The sequence below is a fragment of the Myodes glareolus genome, chromosome 6 (assembly GCF_982192425.1).
Source record: "Myodes glareolus chromosome 6, mMyoGla1.1, whole genome shotgun sequence".
Classification (NCBI taxonomy): Eukaryota; Metazoa; Chordata; class Mammalia; order Rodentia; family Cricetidae; genus Myodes; species Myodes glareolus.
The window spans coordinates 59,402,450-59,424,446 of record NC_142031.1 but is presented as its reverse complement, the minus strand read 5'-3'; positions in this window follow the sequence as shown (position 1 = coordinate 59,424,446).

The window sequence follows — 21,997 nt, the reverse complement described above, 5'->3', positions numbered from 1 at the left end:
AATTCACTATAGAATTTGTTGCATAAACTATTTGACTTAGACATAAAGATAGCCTAACTCAACTCAGTGAAGGAAGAAAAAAAAGGAAAATCAAATTGGCCCCAAATTCAGTGACAAATTAAAACCTTGTACGCATTAAAATGTCTCCAGACTTTATCATGCAACCAGTCTGTTTTAACTAGCTTTGTTTTTAGTTTACTCCAATACCTGGCCCATAAATTCCCTCTGTTTACTGATAAACGGCCATAATTTAAGTAACATTGGGATCCATTTTCCAGGCATTTTATTAGCCTCTCTGAATTGATTAATGTTTCATAAACTACGCTTGAGGGAGAAAGAAAGAAGATAGCAATTGTGGGTTTGGTCTTTTAAAACGGGAATTTCTCCTTCCTAGCTGACAGCACACTGCCATCTGTTGGGTCAAAAGGACTTTCTTCAAAAGGAGCCAAGACTAAATCAGCCCTACCCTGAGCCTCAAGAGAGACACCAAACAAGTTTATTAGCAGGAATGAAAAATGTTGATAGGAATATCCAATTTCAGCACAGCATTAAAGTCTGAGACAAGCAAGAAGTCATTGGGCGGTGAGACGGGAGTATAAGCGCATGTGCTAAGGCAGAGTTTTGACTGCTCTGTCCCCTTCCTAACTCACGTGAAAAAAAGAACTGCATCTTGTAGCCTAGAGAGATAGCGCTGTGAATAAATTGTTTGCTATTTAAGTATGAAGACCTGAGTTTGGAACCTATGTAAAATTCAATACCATCCCTCTGTTCCCAGCATTCCTAAGGTAAATGGAAGGTGGATACAGGCAAATGCCCAGAAGCTTCCAGTACAACTATCCTAGCAAACAAGAGACTGTCTCAAACAAGTGTGCACACATTGCACGTGCGCGCACACACACACACACACACACACACACACTCACACACACACACACACATGCATACAGGCATTTATGTTTTACAGAAAGAAAATGTTCTTACTATAGCATTATCATGAAGGCAATCGTTACAGATCAGGGATAATGTTTAAAGCCACCCTGAGCTACTTGAAATCTTAATTCAAATTTTAGAGCTATAGAGTTAATGTTGAGAACACTCAATGTATGATTTCAATCTTTATTGTAGCCAGCATGTTCTTATTTGTACAGATCTTGGATATTTACATTGCCATTGGAGTATGTAAAGAAAGAATCTTCAGTAGAGGGCACTGCAGCAGGAGAGATATTCAACCCTGTATCTTATGCCAGCAAAACTGTACAGAGTTGGCTTACAAACAGCAGCAACTCCACTAGAGATTCTTTTTATAAATCAAATTTCCACACTTTTGCTACCAATGTTTATGGTGTCTTAGCACAGAAACAAGGAGCATGCAATAGACAAGGTTCTTAAAGGCAGTGATTTTTAAAAGGTCCCACAAACTCCAGTTTGCAGGTGGAGTAGAGTAGGAGATTGCAAACTTCCTAGCAGGTGGACATGCTGGGATCACTTGAGGTCAGGCTGTAGCATGCTGGCCTATAGGGATGCCATCGTGTTAACAGACTCTCTTAAAGTCCTCCAGCATCCAACTCTCATCAAAGAAAATATTCGTTCAGGATTGCTGAGAACAAAAGTAGATCTTATTTGTCAATCATAAGACTGCATACTAAAAAGATTTTTATAAACTATTCATTATTTTAAAAATCACTTCTATTAACTACCAATGCAGGCACACTTTATATTATATCATATAGATAGGTAGATAGATAGATAGATAGATAGATAGATAGATAGATAGATAGATAGACAGATAGACAGACAGATAGATAGATTGGAAAATTTTAAACATGTCCACAATGTGTCTTAATTATACTTATCCACACTCCCTCCAATGCCCCCTAGTCCTACCTCAGGATATCTCTCCATCCAAACATCATATCATCTCTCTTTCTCTTTCTTGTGTCTATGTGTGTGTGTATGTGTGTGTGCATAAACACGTATATACATATGTAGGTATGTATGCAGATATATAAACTATCCCACTGAGTAGGTGCTACCCATATGCACATGTATATGGAGTTATCCACTATGGAATGAGTTTTCTACTCATAACCATCTTTCCCAGTGCTTCTCCTTCTCCAAGAACTCACCAGCCATCCGCTGTCAATGCCCCTCAGTTAGGTATGAGGTTTGGGAGCTCCTTCCCACTCCACGCTGGAAGCTTTCCTGGCTTGATCTTTTGCAGAAACTGCAACTGCTGTGAGTTAATGTGAGCAATGGTCATGTCCTGCCCATAGGACACCATTTCACAATATTTTTCCCTACTCTCAGACTATTGCATTATTCCCACCCCCTCTCTTTGATGATCCCTGAGCCTTGGAGTTGGGAGTGACATAGATTTCCTGGCTATAGCTGCGACTCACAGTCACTTACCCCCAACACTTCTGACAGTTGTGAGTCTCTGCAAGGTTATTGGCTGTTTGAAGCCAATAACCTTTAAGTTAACTGCCCACTGGGGTTATACTATTTATGCAGATGTAAATCATGTGTCTGCTCTCTTTTTTTTCCGGCTGCAGGATTAGGTTTCTGTTCTCCATTCCAGCAGAGGATTCTGATTTGTGAGCCTACCCCTAAATAAACAACCATCTATTATTTTCAATTTTGAGCTAGAGTGAAATTTCTTTTAAGCATCCTTCTTTGCTGCACTGACCACCAACCATTGCAATAAGGAGTTTCTCTAACTAAATTGAGGAGAGCACATGTCCATGAGTCTAAACATAATGACAACATGACCATATAGGAAAACCACATCAATAGATGCTCTCCTTGGGCCAATATTTTCCCAACTTTCAGTTCTGACTGCAGTCTAGGAGTCAGATATGAATTCCACCTCTATATGTTAAAAATCCCAGCTCTTGACTTAGAATAATAGTAACCCATGTTTTCCTGTGATCACTTAGAACAATGCTAAATGCTGCCTTAAGGAATAAGCTGTGCACTACCAATCACTTGCATGGTATAGGACTGAAATACTACACGCTTTCCTTTGGAAAGTGAAATAAGGAAGAATAAAAGTCTTCGAGAAGTGTTGCCTCCACTAGAAGAAGGTCATTGATGATGCAGGAAGGAGACAGAGTCATGTTTCTATGCTGTATGAAAGGTAGATACTATGTATATATTTACCAATAAGTTTGTGGAAGTAAACATGCGACATGAAAATGAAGCCTGTTTCCAAACATGTGGCTTCTCCATTTCCTGCACTCATCTCTGTAAAGGAACCCAAGGCTGGTATGGCAAGTGTCGAAGTCTCCAGCCACTAGAGCATTCTCGTGCACTCCATTGTTCTTACTCAGAGAGACAAATAGCGTGTTAAGTCTCATACACTGAACCTAGGTGCATATATGATGTATAAAATATTTATTAATGCAAAATGAGAGATTTTTTTGAGAAAGGATTTCCTGTAGTTTGTGGAGCCTGTTCTGGAACTAGCTCTCGTATACTAAGCTGGCCTGGAACTCACAGAGATGTATCTGCCTACCTCTGCCTCCTGAGTGCTGGGTTTAAAGGTGTGCGCCAGCACCACCAGGCTGAGGTGTGTTTTATAATTTAAAAATCTACTTGAGTCACACTTTGTTCCTGCTCAACTTTGTGTGCCAGGGACAGCTGTCACATCTCTGCCTACAAATTACTAGAAAGATACTTCAGTAATGATGGTTCTTTTTTTTATCTTCCTGGACTTATCTTTAAGATATTGTGGAGAGTGGCAAACTCTAGAGAAGCAATTGTGGGACAGAGGAGATGGTACTGTAGGACAGAGGAGATGGTCCTGTCTGTACAGTGCATGCTGTACAGGCCTGAGAGCCCGAGGTCCGCTCTCAGAACCCCTGCAAAACTGCTGACCAAGATGAAGAGTGCCTCTCACCCTGGAGCTCAGTACACAGAGACAGGAGGATCCTGGGGACTCACTTGATATCTAGTTGAGCCTAATGGTGAGCTTTAGGTTTGGGGGAGACCATATTCATAGGAAGTGGATGATGCTTTCTGAAGAAGACACCACGGCTGCTGTTTGACCTCTACATGCAAGACTACAATAGACTACAAACAGGTATGCAAACACACACACACACACACACACACACACACACAAGTGTGCATATACACACATAAAAGAGAGAATTCCTTACAGTAAGTATGCCTTACTTCTTGTACTCTTTGAACTTACTATTCAAAGGGCATTCTCAATCACCAGTGTTTTCCATCTTACAATTTATGAACTGAGTAAGTTCTCCACTGTACTTGAATAACACTTTCTTGTGATAAAGGTGAAATAAAAGTCTAATACCTCAACCCAAATTCAAGGCTTGGGTCTGTATTAAAAGGCTACAGAAGAACTCTCTCTTACAGTAATCTAGTTTCTACCTCTGCATTCACTGTTTGCGAAAATGATTTCCTAGCAGTAGTGATACATAAAAACCGAAGTGAGCAGCAATTATTTATTTGTGTTTATATTTTCTATTTGAAAATCCATGCATGTTTGTCATTTGAGGTATTAATAGCTTACGAATCCAGGATTCTACTGTATGGATCAGTAATGACTCCTTGCAATTTCAGCCTAGTAAACATCCTGGAGAGTGCCTGTCCACCCATCTTTCCACCACCTGGTGTGGAAGCATAAACCAAGTTGTCATTCTTCAGTCATATTTTCTATCAAAGGGATGAGGGTAGTTTGTTAATAATATGTACTAACAGAACAGCAAGTATAGACAGGTACATATCTGAACTTCCTGGGGCACTGGAGCTGGTACTTATTTATAGTCTTCTGGGCAATGGGTAAGGTTTTAATTATGTTTATGAAAATAAATTTTTTAAAGAAGTGAAGAAATTGGTTCTATTATTGTCTTTTCATATAAGTTAAACATGAAGCACTTGGCCTTGGTGTTAGAATCAAGCCGTGAATCCATGAATGTCTGTCTCTGAAACCTTGGCTTCTTCCACAGAATCAGGGAGAAGAGAGCTAACTGTCTGATAGGAGAGGGAGCAGCGATTTTAAAAGGGGAAGAAAGAGAAAAGTAAGCCAGCATTCCTAATTATTGCTTTTTGAAGTACATGTCAATTTTCAAAACCAAATGGAATTATTCAGGTTCATATGAAATACCTTACGTTGGGTCATAGTGGCCTCTTCTGGTGAAGATGAGAATATCAGAAATAGTTATTAAAGTTATAAATGTTTAATATGGTATCCCAACCAGGTGTGTGAAATTTCTACTTACTTAGAACTGTCACCTTCTTGTGAACACAAATTTGAAAACAATGACACTCAATGACACAAATGGCTGATCTCGGGATGATTTTCTTACAGGTCACCAATGAACAAGTATCAAATGGAACACACACGGGGATGAGCCTTCCTAGTCTGGCCATCTTGGGCAAATTTCTTGCCCTTTACAGAGCTCAACAGTCTAAAACAAAACAACAACAACAAAATAACAGAGAGTTGTAACAACCATGCTTCTGCTTGATGACATGTTGCAGTTCACAGGTTTAAATGTCCACCGAGATAACACAGCACACTCCTCAAAGATCTTGCGAGATCACGGGTACTGCTCAGAAGTTACACGTGAGGACAGTGAGGATTAAACTTCTTCATTTTCCACATTTTAAAACTACTTCTTAATTGGGAACCCAGCTGTTAGACTGACCTCCTATGTGGTTGATTGTCACATCTGCTAAAAAAAAAAAAAAAAAAAAAAACGAGATTACCAAGGCAGTCCCAAATGCCATCTATCCTGACACAGGTAGACCCATCTTCACTCATATTCATTATCCCTACTGCCTTTGTGAACCAGACAAAATAATGGAAAGAATGATGATGTTCACTCAGCTTACCCTCCACAGGTGTGCAGGGTCAAAAACAACAGGCAACCATGGCAACCACACATAGCTATGGTTTAGGCAGGGAATACACACAACATGGGAGTTTTGGAAACTAAATATTTAACCTCCAAAAACGCTGTATGATTTGTACAGAAAAATCACAAGAGGAGAAAGATCGCCTATATAGCAGGAAAAACATCTTTGCCAGCTATACTTAAAACAGGAAATTAATTTACAGGTTCTATAAATAGACTACAAAGTTAATCATGATCCCTCAGAAACTTGAGTGCCAAAGAAAGAAAGTGGGGCGACCTGGGATACTTGTCTGCTAATGGCTGATCAATCCCAGGCTGGACAGAGCCAGGAGGTCTAAATGAACTCTAGTCTCCATACTAGATGACATCTCTAATCATACAGCGTGCATAAGATGATCCATTGGTAACTGTGTGCCCATGGACTATGTAGGCAGCATCAGGATGTATCAACAGATTATAATAGTAAATGCAGAACCAGCATGACTCTGTCAGAATGTGACAATAAATCCCTAAGGTAGGTCACACTTTGAACTTGGAGTGACGAACAGTGATGCTCTGGAGAGGCCAGGTGAGGATAGACTGAGGAGTCAGTAAGAAGCATTTCGTATCTGGCTCACAGGCAGCCTTGCCTCAGGGTAAGCACAGATGCACAAAACCCTTAGAGCAAAAACTCCTGCGACATGCTTCGGTAACATGTTGCAGATGTTATTTCTTTTTTTAATATATCTTAACTTATTTTATTTAATATGACTTGTATATTTCAATGTGTGTCTATGTGTATGCTTGTGTTTCTTCCTCCATGTGTGTGCAAGCTTGTGTTTGCGAGTGTAGAAGCCAGAGGTGGTTTTCAGTTGTCTTAATCACTGTGTGCTTCATTTCTTGAGACAAGGGCTCTCCCTGAACCTGGAACTCACTTATCTGGCTCTGCTGCCAGCTCCACTGAATCCTAGCTCCACCCCTCAGCTCTGGAGTTACACAGGAATGCTGCTAAACTGAATTTTATGTGAGCATTGGGAATCCACACCAGGGTTCTCATGCTTGTGTGGTAGGCACCTTGCCAACTAAACCATTCCCCTAGCCTGCTGGATGTGATTTCTTAAATGGAACCTGTAGCTCCTTGAGAATTTCAACTTCATTCTTTTGTTTTTCTCATATTCATTAACTATCTTCAAGCCATCACCACAGACTTGCTAAAGACATCACTTGGTCAGGCTCTGAAAGCAAAGGCTGTGTTTCCCTGAGCCTTGAAATCCCTGAACGCCACAGTCGGCACAGGGACAAGAAAATGTCCTGAATCGAATCTCCAGAGTTGAAATAATTCACTTTCCAAAACTCATTCAAGACCATCCCCACTTTATATTCCATTTACACTGGGCACAGCTGGCATTATCCTGACCTAAAAAAAGCCAAACAAGTCAGAAGTCTGCAAAGCTAGGTGCACCATGAGCCCGGCTTCTCTGCAGCCGACTCTCAATGACTGTACTCTGAGCAGAGAAAGAGGCTAATCTCTGCTGCTGTGGTTTTGTAATGCCCCCTTCTCTCCTGCATTTCCTTCTGCCCTGCTGCAGGAGGCTCTGCTATCTATCACTGTGCAATTTTCTTAAAGTAACTTTGTCAGGGAGTGTTTCTACTTCTACACAGTGTAAAGAATAACTTATCCCAGCTTTGCTTGCCTTTAAATATTTCCTACCATCTGCTCCTTCCGGGTTTGTCCGTTCTGCCATATCTTTCCTCTGATAGCTCAGGAGAAGCCTCTTGACAAGGAAGTCTTTCTTGACATCCACTTTGGCCTCCTGGCCCCGCAGTATTTGAATTGGAACTGACAGTGGCTTTTTACAAAAGTTCACATTAAGTTGAATTGCAGTTTCCTATGAATCTGTCATCCCCTCGCTGAATTATACATCGCTGAGCAAAGGGCTGTACCCTGCCCATGCTGCTTTCATGAGGATTCTTTGCACAAAGGAGCCCCTGAATCTATTACAAACAATGCAGACTTGAGCAGCGATGTGGAGACTGAAGCCAACTTGGCACTGTTTCCCACCCAGACAGCTCCTCCATGCAAGCTGAGGACCAGAAAATCCTCTTGCCATTCATAGACCTGCCTGATGAAAACCAGAGTCAACAGCTACAGCCTATGCACAGTTTCCAGACGAAGTGAGGAATGTCAAAGGGAGGACTCGCACTGGGACACCGTAGCTGTTGGCCACTGCCTGTGCCTCCGGTAACCCAACTGAACTTGGTAGTGCATCTTCTCACTTGGATTCCCATGCCCATGCTGTCCAGTCAAGGACAGAATGGATATCTGTAGTCCCCAGAACTCAACACTTAACCTCTGAATCTAGGTCATTTGATATAATCACTGAACCTCAAGTTTATCTAACAAAAACCCCAACCATTAATCATTGTCTCACTATTCAAAGGATTTTTTTTGGAATTTAGTTTGCCATATCTTGATAATAACTTGGAAATCTATGTGAAGCTATTTTATTAAAACTCTTAGAAAAGCAATTACTTCCTTGGATGATGCTCATTCTCGTTTACTGAAAACATACCTCCTACACAATCTCCCTGAAACAGTTTGTAAGTTCAGTTTACAGTAGCCAGAGCTGTAGATCTATAGTTGTAGAGCCGAGATTGGATCTTAGTTCTTTGTACTCAGTTGAACTGTCTCCTGTTTGACCATGTGACAACTTGTTATTGTAAGCTGACCTTCGGGTGGCAGATCCCTGCATGTGTACAGTCAAGACTGGCCTGATGCGCTCCATCCTGTGGGTATCTACTGGTCAAAGCTTTCTGCGGATCCCCCTGATGACCCCACATCCCCCCACTCACCACAGGGGTCACGATGTTTGATCACCTCTGAACTTTCAGATAATATGAAGTCATTCTCTGCCCCACACCTGTGCGTTCAACTTTGCTCCCTGGGTTTTGTGGCCCACACCCCACCTCTGACTTCTCTCTCACGAAGTTCAACTTAGATGGACCACCTGAGGGATTCCAGGCTCTCCTGACTTCACAAGAACCATTCTGGGAGTTTGCAGACAATTCTCACATATTGCAACTCGTTACTCTCTTGCTGCATCATGAAACAATGAAAAATCTTCGATTGTTTCCAATTATCAATAAGCACCCTCCCATTGCTCCTTCGAATTCTCCAGATTTCTTTTCTCCCTTGTTTCGCATAAAGGCTAAATAGTTGAGAATATCTATCATATAAATTGAACCCTCATTCCCAAACCACAGTAGACATCTATTATACTTTTGAAAAAATTTCTCTAGGAATACTGTTCCTTTCTCGTTGCTTATATCATTAGATAATTCATACTTGTGCTGGCTAGTGTTAGGTCAACTTGACATAAGCTAAAGTCATCTGAGAGGAGGGAACCTCAGCGGAGAAGATGCCTTCCTAAGATCAGACTGTACACAAGCTGTAGAGCATCTTCTTAACTAACGATTGACGGCTGAAGGCCTGGCCCACTGTGTGTGGTCATCCCTGGGGTACTGGCCCTGCACTGTATAAGGAAGCAGGCTGAGCAAGCCAGTAAGCAGCACCTCTGCAAGGCCTCTGCATCAGCTCCTGCCTCCAGATTTCTACCCTGTTTGAGTTCCCACCCTAACTTCCTTTGATGATAAACAGTGGTAGGGAAGCGTGAGCCCACTAACCCCTTTCCTCCCCAAGCGACTTTCAGTCATGATGTTTCATCAAAGCAATAGTCACCCTCACTAAGACGATACTCTGATGCATTTTAGTGCTGTATCTAAAACTATTTTTAAACACGATTTTTAACTTTTACTTTTAAAAGTAAAATGAACTTTAAACTGACCTTTTATTCGGGCTTTATTATAGAAGATTTCGTGTGTGCATATAATGTGCTTTGATCAAATCCATTTTCCTCCACCCCCACCAATTTCTCTCCTATCCAACCCCCGCTTTCTCCTCTCAGCTTCATGTGATCAGAAACACCCAGAAAAACTGAGTCCGTCTAGTGCTGCTGGTGTGTGCATGGGTGGAAGACCATGGACTTGAACATGGGTAGTTTTCTAGAGGCCACATCCCTGACAAAAATGGCTTTCCCTCCCTGCAGTCTTCAGCATACCGAGAGTTCCTCGGATATAAATGGGACTTCCTCAAACCGCTCTCTCATCCCAGCTAGGATTTGGACGGGCTTTTATCTGTGGAAGAGTTCAAACTGGAATAAACTAATTTCTAATCTTTCTAAGTCACCCAGGGAGACTATTTTCTTACTGTAGCAGAGAACAGAGCTATATAACACATGTATCTGCTCTCTCAAGCCTATACCACTGTACCTAATATTACTCACTAGGATGGGTCCACTTACTTTGAATTGCAAGAAAAAAATATTATATATTATGATAAATGCTCGGAATTGATCTTGAATTCTTTTCTTTGTGGAGTACTATATTATCTTTTCTTCTAAAATATTTAATCACCTTGACATGACCTCTAAGATTTGCTCTGATGTGGTTACGTGACATTTAAATCAGACAGACCTGGTAATGCAAAATTGTCTTTCTGAGAAATCGTTACTAAGGACAAAGGAACAAAGTCTTGCTGAAAAACAAATCAGCATTCTTGACTATCATTCTTGAAAAATGTATTCAAAATATACTCTCAGCTCTTCTCTTCCTTGGGTAAGGCAGGACGTGGGTTATCAGTCTCTCAGCAGCGGCATCCAGCAAGGTCAGCAACGGGAGGATAGCAGGGATCCTGAGATGCATCTCATCTCAGTCAAAGCCATGGTTGGCTGAACTCGGCTTCCAGCCAGCTGAATTCAAAGGAGAAAGCAAACGGGGAAGTCAGGAACCCAACCTGCAGAGTGCTGCTTGGGTCCTCCTTCCCTTCATCCTTCTCCTCTGTCTAATAGTCTCACTATAGGAGTTTGCAGATCGAAGAAAGACCAGCCGATCTCAGCAAGCAAACCTTCATATGAAGAGTAGAAAAACTCTGTAGATGGGAAAATGAGCTCAGGTCCTGACTGGGAAACCAGGACTAGCATAGAGGTCAGAGGATTTGGTGACAAAGTCACCGCCTTGCAAATCAGTTAGAAGGAAAATGTCTAGGCAAAAACGGGGGTAATGATAAACGCTTTATTGTGAGAAAGACAGGACGAGAGTCTATCCATAAATATCAATAATCATCAAAACAGTTTAAAGCCCCCTTCTGAGAGCTAGCAACACTGAAGGGGCTGCAATCTCATGTCTAAAACTATCAATATATATTATAATGAACTTAAAAAATCTTTTTTCATTCAACAATTCAGCTTCATGTAGGAAAGGTTTGAACGACAAATTCTGCACATGTGCTCACATTCACATTCAGTAATCAATACACAGATCACTAGCAGATTTGGCGAGAGGGTGAGTGGCATCCCTTTGCACATTAGACTGTGGAAGTTACAAACACCTGCTAACATGCTCTTGCACACGCCAGTGTAACTTTGATCTTGAAATGGAAAAACTAAGACACTTAGTTTTTCGGTCCTGTGCATTGGTGCGTATTATAAGGTTTCCGATGAGGTACTATCCATACAGGAGGAACCTCAGCAAATTAATAACTATTGTCTTTAACATTGACTAGAGGGTCAGATTAAACTATGCCATAATGAGAATGTAATTCAATGGTGATAGACTGATGAGCTGCAATCCTCCTTCCGCTCAGTGTCTCTAACATTGCTGTGTGACTTCAGGAATGGCACAGGCTCCAGCAGGACAAGTGTCAATGCAGGCTAGAATACTTCATAAAATGTAGGCCTGGAAGCCAGACAACATCCCTTCTGATGCTTTCTTAGTAAGCATAGAGTCATAGCAAATCTCTTTAGAGAGCAAAACTCTGCCTCTTGATGGGAGAGGAGGGAAAATTGCATTGCAAAACAATGTATAAATAGTGTAGAATTCTTAAGTAATCTCTGAAAATGCCTTCCACTCTAGTCTAATCTCACAGGCAAGCTGTCCGACTAAATCTGTTTCTTGTTCCCATAATGAATAGTTGCCTTCGATTTGTTCATAAAGAAAGAGTAGAAAATTATGCAGTCTCCTGGTTAGGAAGACATGGAAGCCCATGAGCATGGTGACATTGTTTGGTAAAGACCCTCGGACTTTGTGCTTACAAAGCAGAGACATCACACAGTAAGAAAGAGGCAGTGTTCAGCTCAGGCTCCCGTTTCTCTCCTGCAAAATCCACTATGCCATCCTGGGGACTCCAATTTCATGACATCATCTTCTCTTCAATTACTCCTCAGGGTATCATTAACAGATGAATCAGGGGAACAGGCTCCCAACTCATGAACTTTCAGGGTAGGGGGATTGCAGTCAAGTGAGCTGTAGCACAAACCATTAGTGATCTCTATCAGAGAACTCTCATTTTCAAGGTCGGCGCTCTGTTGAGAAGGTGGAGAGTGATTGGCACAAGGCAGACATGGGGAGAATGAAATGATTCACAGGAATTTCACTTGTCTGAGCCATCGCAAATTTGTCTCTGTGTACTTTTAAAAAACGAAAAAGAATTTTCTACCATTGTGACTGGGAAAACACTTACATATATAGACTGTTACCAAGCGTAATCCCATTTTAAGGTAGAATAAATGTCACAGAAAGGACTTTACAGCAATGCCTGTCCCTTTTCATAAATATTTTTTGAGATTATAATATCATTTTTCCATTTCCTTTCTTCTCTCCAAATCCTCCTATATACAACACTTTGCTCTCTTTCAAAGTCATAGCCTATTATTTCTTTAGCTGTTGTAACAGACACATTTAAGTGTGTATGTGTGTGTGTACATTTGTATACAGGTGTATGCATTTAGGCATTTAGACACATATATTTAGCTATGTATAGATATGTACATATATATCTAAATGCATAAACGTGACCTGCTCACTCTGTATAATATTGATTGCATGATTATGTTTTCAGAGCTCATAGTTTTTTATTGGATAACCAGTTGGTGTGCTCTTTTTATATGTTTGTTCAATAAATATCTTTATTTCAGATAGATGGGAGAATCATGTATGGAAATGGATCTCATGGAAAGAAAATATTTAAGGAAATACAAATTATTGTTTACATACTTTGTAAACATCGAGTTGGACAGCTTGATATGATTCAATCTTGTGTTTCTGTTTTAAGCATAATTCTGCCTTATCCAAGTATGGATATACACCACACACACACACACACACACCCCATTTCATACTATAATCTATCCCTTCAAACTGCTCTGTCTGAAGAGGAAGATCTGAGTAGTCTGATGTGCTAGTGGTTTTATGTTAACTTGTCACAAGCTACAGACATCTTAGAGGAGGGAACCTCAGTGGAGAAAAATTCCTTCACAATACTGGGCTGTATATAAGCCTGTAGAGCATGTTCTTAATTAGTGATTGATGGGGGGATGCCCAGCCTGTTGTGTGAGAAGCTGGATCTTGAGTTCTGTAAGAAAGCAGGCTGAGCAGGCAAGGAGGAGCAAGCCAGTAACCAGCACTTCGCCATGGTCTCTGCATTGGCTCCTGTGATGGAGGAGGGTTATCTGTCTATTGTGTTAGTTTCATTGGTCAATAAAGAGACTGCCTTGGCCCCTTGATAGGACAGAAAATTAGGTAGGCAGAGTAAACAGAACAGAATGCTGGGAAGAGGGCTATGAGGCAGATGCCATGGAGCCAGCCACCAGGTCAGACATGCTTTCCCGGTAAGCCACACCTCGTGGTGCTATACAGATTATTAGAAATGGGTTAATCAAGATGTGAGAGTTAGTCAGTAACTAACTCTCTAGAGATAATGGGCCAGGCAGTATTTAAATGAATACAACTTATGTGTTATTATTTCTGGGACTAAGCTAGCCATGAGGGAGCCACGTGGGATGAAAAGCAGGCCTGCCCGCAGCCCCTCACTACACTCCTGTCTCCAGGTACCTGTCCTGCTTGAGGTCCTGTCCTGATGTCCTTCAGTGATGAACAGTGAGAGCAGACCAAATGAACCCCCATCCCCTCTGAATTGCTTTGGTCATGGTGCATCATCGCAGCAGTGATAATTCTGAAGCAGCAATTGGCACCAGGATCATGGGGTATTGCTGTGACAGATCTGATTATGTGTTTGGGGGAGGATTGCGGGAGGACTCTGGACCTTTGACTTAAAAAGCCATTGAGTGTTTGATGCTTGGTGATGTGTTCTATAGGAGTTTGGAAAGAGAGTGTTGGAAGCCATCCAGATGATGGAGGCTTGGCTTGTGAAGTTACAGAGGGAAGTTTGAAAGAGTCTTTGGGACTCAATTAGGGCCATTTACTATTTTGAGTTACAAATCTGTGGTTCTTCTTCTTAATTTATTTATTTATTAAAAATTTTCATCCCCCCCACTTCCGTTTTCCCTCCCCCTCCCCTTCTCCCCCTCCCTCTCCTGTCCTAAGAGCAGTCAGGGTTCCCTGCCCTGTGGGAAGTCCAAGGTCCTCCCCCCTCCATCCAGGTCTATGAAGGTGAGCATCCAAACAAGCCAGGCTCCCACAAAGCCAGTCCATACAGTAGAATCAAAACCCAGTGCCATTGTCCTTGGCTTCTCAATATATTTACAGCAGTATACAGGTTAAATGTCTAATCATAAAATCTTTTTGCATTTAATTACTGTTCACAGTCATTTCTGTATGTTCATATGGCTCTGTCAGGAATGAGTCTGAATCCTCAGGGAAGTTATGTTCTAATGTTAAAACACTCTTTGACTCTCCTGACCTTTATATAGACAAGTAATGCTAATATTTTACAATTTACAAATTTTTCTATCATTTTCTGACAATGAAAATATATTTCCCTGAGTCGTAAAAGCCAAACTACATTCCTGACCCTGTTGCCAATCTTCTAGGTCAGGATCTTTAAATTATGTGCTATGGTAGTAACTATAGCCTGTTTTTGCGAATGAAGTATTAATGTCACACACCAGCCCCTTTCATTTACATGTTGTCTGTGGATGCTTTTGGACCACAACAGGTATGATTTTACTTTGTCTCTTTTATAAAAAGAGTGCTAGTCTATGATTTATTTAAACACTAAAGATCTTCCCATTTCTTGTTTCTAGAATTCTCTGATTCTATGAAGTTGTCCCATAAAGCTGGGAGCTATGGGAGGTTTCTGGGATGAGCGTAGGTGTTATTCATGCCCTTGAATTATCAACCTCAAGATATTTAAGATTGGAGAGAGACTAGTGGGAAGAGCAACAAGTCTTTTACTGAAAATTCCATGCCACAATTAATTTTTTTCATGCACTAAGTAACACGACAATTCTATAAATAGGAGGAGTTCCCTAATCAAACAGTTTTGTTTCATATCAACATTTACAGATTTGATTGAAAGAGCATGCCTGCTATCATTACTACATCCCCCAAGGGATGAGTCAAGACATCAGGGGACAGCTATCCAACCAAGAGAAAACAGATATGAATATTGAAAGGTACAAAGAGATAAATCTTCCAAGCAAGTACGGCATGAAGAGGATGCTGTTAGACACTGCTTCTTGTCCCGTACATTATCCCCACAATCAGGAATGATGACTAGCAATAACTTCACAGCTGATGACAAGGACGCTGTGCCTGTCTCTCTGATGCATTGTAATCAGGTCACTGAAAGGCAAGTCGGCAGTTGAAAGCCATCTGTTCTCGTTGCAATGATTGTATCCTATACTTACCTTATCAGCACGTCATGGCAGACAAGAAGCGCTCTGTCATGTGACCTTAATGATGAGTACTGCCAGTGTTGCTAACAGTAACTTCTGTACACATCATTTTCTCAAACTCTGAAGGCTCCATTAGCTTTTCCTTCCCCGTGGTTTTTGGATAGCAAGAAGAAAGACTTCCAGAAAGTGTTTCTCATCTGAAGTCCTAAATCACAGGAAGTGTCTGTTTTATTGACAGCAGCCATGCAGTTCAAGCTTTTGTGTACAGAACTCAGGCCCTTACTCAAAAATTGTCAAAACCACACAATTGCCAAATAGTCCAAAAACTACAACATGGTGTAGTTGCTGCAGTGGGGAGGCCCCCTGAGGTGGCAAGTGCATAGAACAGGATTACCTGTAGGACTATGCCAGCCTGTAATTCCAAAAGTTGAGCCAGTGTACTAGGAATAAAAGGTGCAATCTCAGCAGCTGCCAGAGAAGCAAAAATAAAAACTATATTGAGGTTTTCTCAAAACGGCACTTATTGATAGGGAAACGCAAGGGGAAATTCTTAAACTTCAAAAGAAGAAATGGTAAGCAGGACTTTGAAACTTTAACACAAAGCACAATTGGTCAAAGTAAGGAGAATCTGGTCTCCAGCATATATGGGTTTGATCTAATTTTAAGTTTCCAAGTCGTGCAGAACTGATATTCTGTACAAACCCTGGAATTTCAGTGTTTGGTTCTATCTCAAACTAGTGGTCCACAGGACAATCTCTTCTAATGACAGAAGCAGCAGCAGCGAGCGCAGAGAAACGCATGATTCTCAGAGTAAGCAGCCTCCACAGAGCGCCACCTGCCCAGTGTTTTGTGGGTATCATGTTTGGAGTTTCTGTGTCCCATCATGTCCACAGAGTGGCCATCTATGTTTCCCATTCTCAATTTCATTTGCCACTTACACTATTCAATCAGTTCTATGAAGCTCAGTACTTTAATATAAAAATAAATGAGATATTTTTAGATGACTGTACTCACCTCTAAGTTAATAAAGTGTTCTGAACACACAAAAAATGTAATATGGTAAAATATGATGCTTAACAAGTTAAGGGTATTACATGGTTTTTTTCTATTTAAAAGAATGAAATAACAAATACTGGCAGAGGTGCGAACAGAAAAAGTTGGGTATGTGCCCTAATCCAGCCAGACATCATGGAAGTCAGGACTGAGGCCTCTCAATAAAACTGACATCAGAATGCTAGCCACAAAGAGTTCTCCAAATCAGCATGTCACAGAAACGCTGGCAAATCAACACTTGCTCCAGCACTGAGTCACTGGAACTAAATCATGGAGCCCACCTAGACATCCCACAACAGAGGGATGGACACGGAAAACGTGGTAAATAGAGATGAGTAGAATTGTATTCACCCACAGCAGAGAGTGAAGTCATGTGGTTTGCAGTACCATGGACACAGCTGACGACAATCACTTTAAGAGAAGATTAATTCAGTCGCAGAAAGACAATTTTTCTTTTTCTGTTTTCTCTTGCTTGTGGTTCCTAGCCACATCACATCATCTGTATGTATAGACTACAAAAGGAGAAGTGAGGCTGCCTAGGAAAACACACCGACTGGGGCATGATAGTTAGTTAGGGTTACTATCACGTGATTAAATGCTGTGACCAAAGCAACTTGAGGAGGGAATGTCATTCCATCTCACACTTCTCAAGCCACACTCTCTGGCTGAGGAAAGTCAGGGCAGGAGCTAAGGCAGGGCAGGAACCAGGAGGCAGGAACTAGTCCAGGAGTCATGGAGGAGTGCTGCTTACTGGCATCCTCCTCGTGGTGCGTTCAACCTGTTTTCTTATAGATTCCAGTACCACCAGCCTACCAGCAGTGCCGCCCACATCAAGCTTAAAGTATGCTAAATGGAGCATAGTTTTTCTTTTCTTCTTCTTCTTCTTCTTCTTCTTCTTCTTCTTCTTCTTCTTCTTCTTCTTCTTCTTCTTCTTCTTCTTCTTCTTCATCATCATCATCATCATCATTTCTTTTGCTTTGCTGTGCCCAGTTTCTTCATATGCAAAACAGAGCTATAAGATTCTACCTCACAGCCCTGATATCCTCTGTAATGAGACGATTTTGAAACAAGCATATATCTAATGTATGAGATACCTGTTAACAAACTAAATGTATCAATTATCTCAATATATATACAGTTTAAAGCATAATTGATATGTACCAGATGATACATGTCCTCAAACAAATGAGCTTTGAAATTTCAAACAGTCATGTAGGCCTCAAAGGAAACAGAATTCACATTTTTCTAGCATGTCTAAAATTTCCTTGGACCCTTTTCTAGAAAATTCTAGCCACCTCAAAAGAGGGGAAGCCACTTTGAGGGCTCAGTCTTAAGATAAACAGGATTTTTTCCACTACATCTGTGGAGATGTCTGCTTTTTTGGAATGTATACAAATGTTGAGAGAGCCTTTCGTGTGTTTGAGCATATTTTCTATGTGTTCATGAATATGCCAAAAATTTGTCTATCTATTATACTATTGATGAATATTGGGTAGATTCCAGTTTGCAGCAGTTAAAAAAGTTTTCGTAATCTTCCTGAATAAATCATTTTGCATACCTACTTTTATTGCTCTTGAGACACTGTGTTGAGAAAAATGCTGGGGGATGGTGGGTATATGGCTTAGCTAGAAAGGCCAAATCTTCCCCATGTGCCAGACTATGTCGCACTTCAAGCAGGACTGCAGGAACATTTCATTATTACATGTTTACATATATATATATATATATATATATATATATATATATATATATATATATGTGTGTGTGTGTGTGTGTGTGTGTGTGTGTGTGTGTATTATAGTGTGTGTGTGTGTGTGTGTGTGATTTTTTTGAGACAAGGTTTCTCTGTAGCTTTGAAGCCTATTCTGAAAATAGCTCTTGTATTTCAGGCTGGCCTTGAATTCACAGAGATCTGCCTGCCTCTGCCTTCCCAGTGCTGGGATTAAAGGTATGTGTCACCACCACCTGGCATGTTTTACTACATTTTGTCATGTTTGGGCTACCACCAAGCCAGAGTTGTGGGATGAAACTATACAGTTCCACCCACGATTTGGTTCAGTTCTCAAGACTGATGTCTTCAATCCCACACTCAAAGAGTAAGAAAGATTTACTACTCACATAATGGCCTTTCTTGAGAAAGAGCCTTGGTGATTTCAAGCAATATCCAAAACTGACTTGAGAAAACCATAAGTGGTGGCTGGCTGGGGTTCCATGCTTTCTGTCGGTGGATTTGGCCCATGATGGGTGGGTGGGGCAAGTTCTTTGTATGGGCCAGGTTCTAGTGTGATATAAGCTTCCAACTAGTGTCAATAAAGAAAGCAGAAGTGTGCATAGATGTAGGCCAGACATTGAGGTAGTAAGACCTGAAATTCTCCATCAAGTCAAACTTCAAAAAAACCACATCAGAGACAGGTGATGGTGGTGCACGCCTTTAATCCCAGCACTCAGGAGGCAGAGGCAGGCAGATCTCTGTTAGTTCAAGGCCATACTGGTTTACAGAGTGAGTTCCAGGACAGGCTCCAAAGCTACAGAGAAACCCTGTCTCAAAAAAATAAAATAAAATAAAAACAACAGGTCATATAATTTTTCACATAATTGTCTTCATAATTTAAGTCTTTGTTGTGAGTATGGAATGCCTCATTTTAATTTTCTCCATGAATATTGGTGTTGTTCAAAGTCAAATGACCTTGCAGTCACTCACACTCTCATGGCTGAGGTAGCAGCTCAAAGCTCAGGTATATTCGTTTCTGTTCCTTTGTGTTGATGTCCTGTTGAAAGATTTATATAGTTTGGATATGAGCTATGCATGATATATGTGCATATTGATGGATGGAGAGATATGAACATGGACATACATATCCGGAAAAAATTTCTTGTAGTACAACTTTACTGAAGGTGGGCCACCTTTAGCACTTTGTGCTCTTAAATTTTTGCTGCTTTATGTTCATGCATGATGCTATTGCCAGATAAATCTGATGCTGAAAGGCTTTTTCCCCACTCAGCATTTTAAATATGCAATCGCCTCAGCTCACCACATTCCAAACGATAGTTAGCTGATCTCCTTATTGTTTACTATCTTGTAAACTGTCTTTTCCTGCCTCTGGCAGCTTCTAGAACTTTGCAAATATCTTTCACTGATTTCCCAATATGAGTCAGATTACCCTGGGCAGGGTTTTCCTCAGATTATTTTGCTGTAGATAATGCCTCTGTGAAAACTGAATTGCTATCTTTTAATTTAACAATTTCTAAGAATGAACCTTTCAGATATGATAATGAGATCTGTAAACTACCCGGTTTTTGGCCCCATCTTGGATTCGGCTCTATATTATAATCAAAGCATTTCGTTCACAAATTGGTACTTATTCGTGATTAATTGAGCCATCTTCACCTTGTTGCAACTTTCCGTTTTGTGTCCTTCCTGATTGTTAGCTCAACAAATAGGAGCAAATCAGAGTGCACCTGTGAGCACACACATACACACACACACACAAACACACATACACACATAGACATGAAGTAGGACCACTGAAACTACTAGGAAAGAGAATACAGTGGGGGAGAAAGGCAGGATATGGATTAATATGACCAAAGTACATGATATAATATAATGAAGCATATCACTATGTACAATGGACACACACATAAAATAAAAACAAGCTCCCACTGGGGACCCTTGCTCTGTTACTGTCCTAGTTGCCCGCTGCTGTCCTCTGCCCTGACATTTTTACCGTTCTACGCATCCTTTGCTTACTAGTTGTGTATCACACACCCTCTTTGATCACACGGCTCTGTCTCCAGTTCCTAGAGAGCAACCACAGTGTCCTGATGGCTTTACTGAGGTCACAGAGGTCAGAAGTTTATTGGTTGTCCTATATTCAGGAAGGCACTGTACATTAAGTGACCTTAGTCCAGTCACCAGCCCCTGTCTCAAAACATGTCAGAAGCCACTGCACCAGGCAAGGTAACAACTACTTAGAATTTTCTAATCTGGAAGTGTCTCAGATTCTTAATCATTGTCATCAGTTTTAAGTTTATTATCAAAGAAGATGGGAATAATTAATTAAACAAAGTGTTTTAGACTTGTAGACTAATATACAAATAAAGTTTACTATCTTTATTTATTATTAAGATGCCAGTATCTGAATCCCAAGAAACTGCAATGACTAGGGAAAGCCTTTTACTTTTTTGTTTGTTTTTGTTTGTTTCCAATCCAGAACACAGTGACAGCAGCCGGTGACATAAGAACAAAATCAGGCCAAACTTTCCCGATTGGGAATTCATGTTTCAGCGTACTGTAGGCACGTTCAGAGAGTCATACAAGCCTGGAGATTAAAAGCCATCCTACAATAAACTCAGATTATCTGGATTAACAGAATTGTCATTTTTGAGAAGGAGGGTTTCAAGATGCAAGCACCATTCATGTACCTCCTTGGCCAATGAGGACCCAGTGCCCTTTCTGCTATGATGTACTTGGATTTAGAAGGCCTCACCTAGGAGGGTTTAGGTTCATTTTCTCTCTGTTCCAGTTCTTTCCAGAAAGTACACAGAGTTAGTGTTGATGTACCTTTTGTCATGAATTTTGCTATGTTACCCTCTGCTTTATGCGATTTGGGTGGCGAGTCAATTCCCTTCAGATTCAGTTCCTATTCTGCTCTCTGGATACACCCACGTTGTTTTATTTTATGTTATCAGAACCATCTCTGAATGTCTTATTAAAAGAGCCAGTTTTGTCAAAATATTCAAAAGAATGTTGACCTTACAGTCAATTATGCAAAGAACATTACCCCAGTATCCCCAAATGGCATCTGGAATTGCTCTTTATTCTTTGTCCTGAGGCAAGGCTTCTCCCACAGCCTAGTTTCTGCTTTCTGGAGACCTTATTTTGTCAAACACATTAATTTTCTAGGAATGTAGCTCAAAATTTACCCAGGGGTGTGCTCACATGCGCCTCCTATGCTCCCTTGCATGCACTTGGTGAGTTTTATCAGTAGAGACGTCACCTTTGAATTAAACGAATCTACTTACACAGATCACCCACTCTCTCCTGCTAGTCTTCTGCTTTTCTGTTTTAGGCCATTAATTCCTTTTAAAAGTCCATAGAAAATGTCCAATTTTTGTCCCTTGCCAAGGACTATAGAAATCTATTTCGTCCTTGGTCTGATTATCATACGACTGAAGTTGGAATAGTTTCTAAGACCTTTTCCAGCTGGTACACTGTGGGTAGTTAAAGGGAACTTACATTTTGCCTCTTGCTTAGTTATGAACTTATGTGTGTACATACACCCATATACACATAGAAATATATAAATATACATATTTCTGATGATTATAACAACTGAATTAGTTTGAGGATACTAAATTCTAATTTTTTTGCTGCTTTCCTATTTA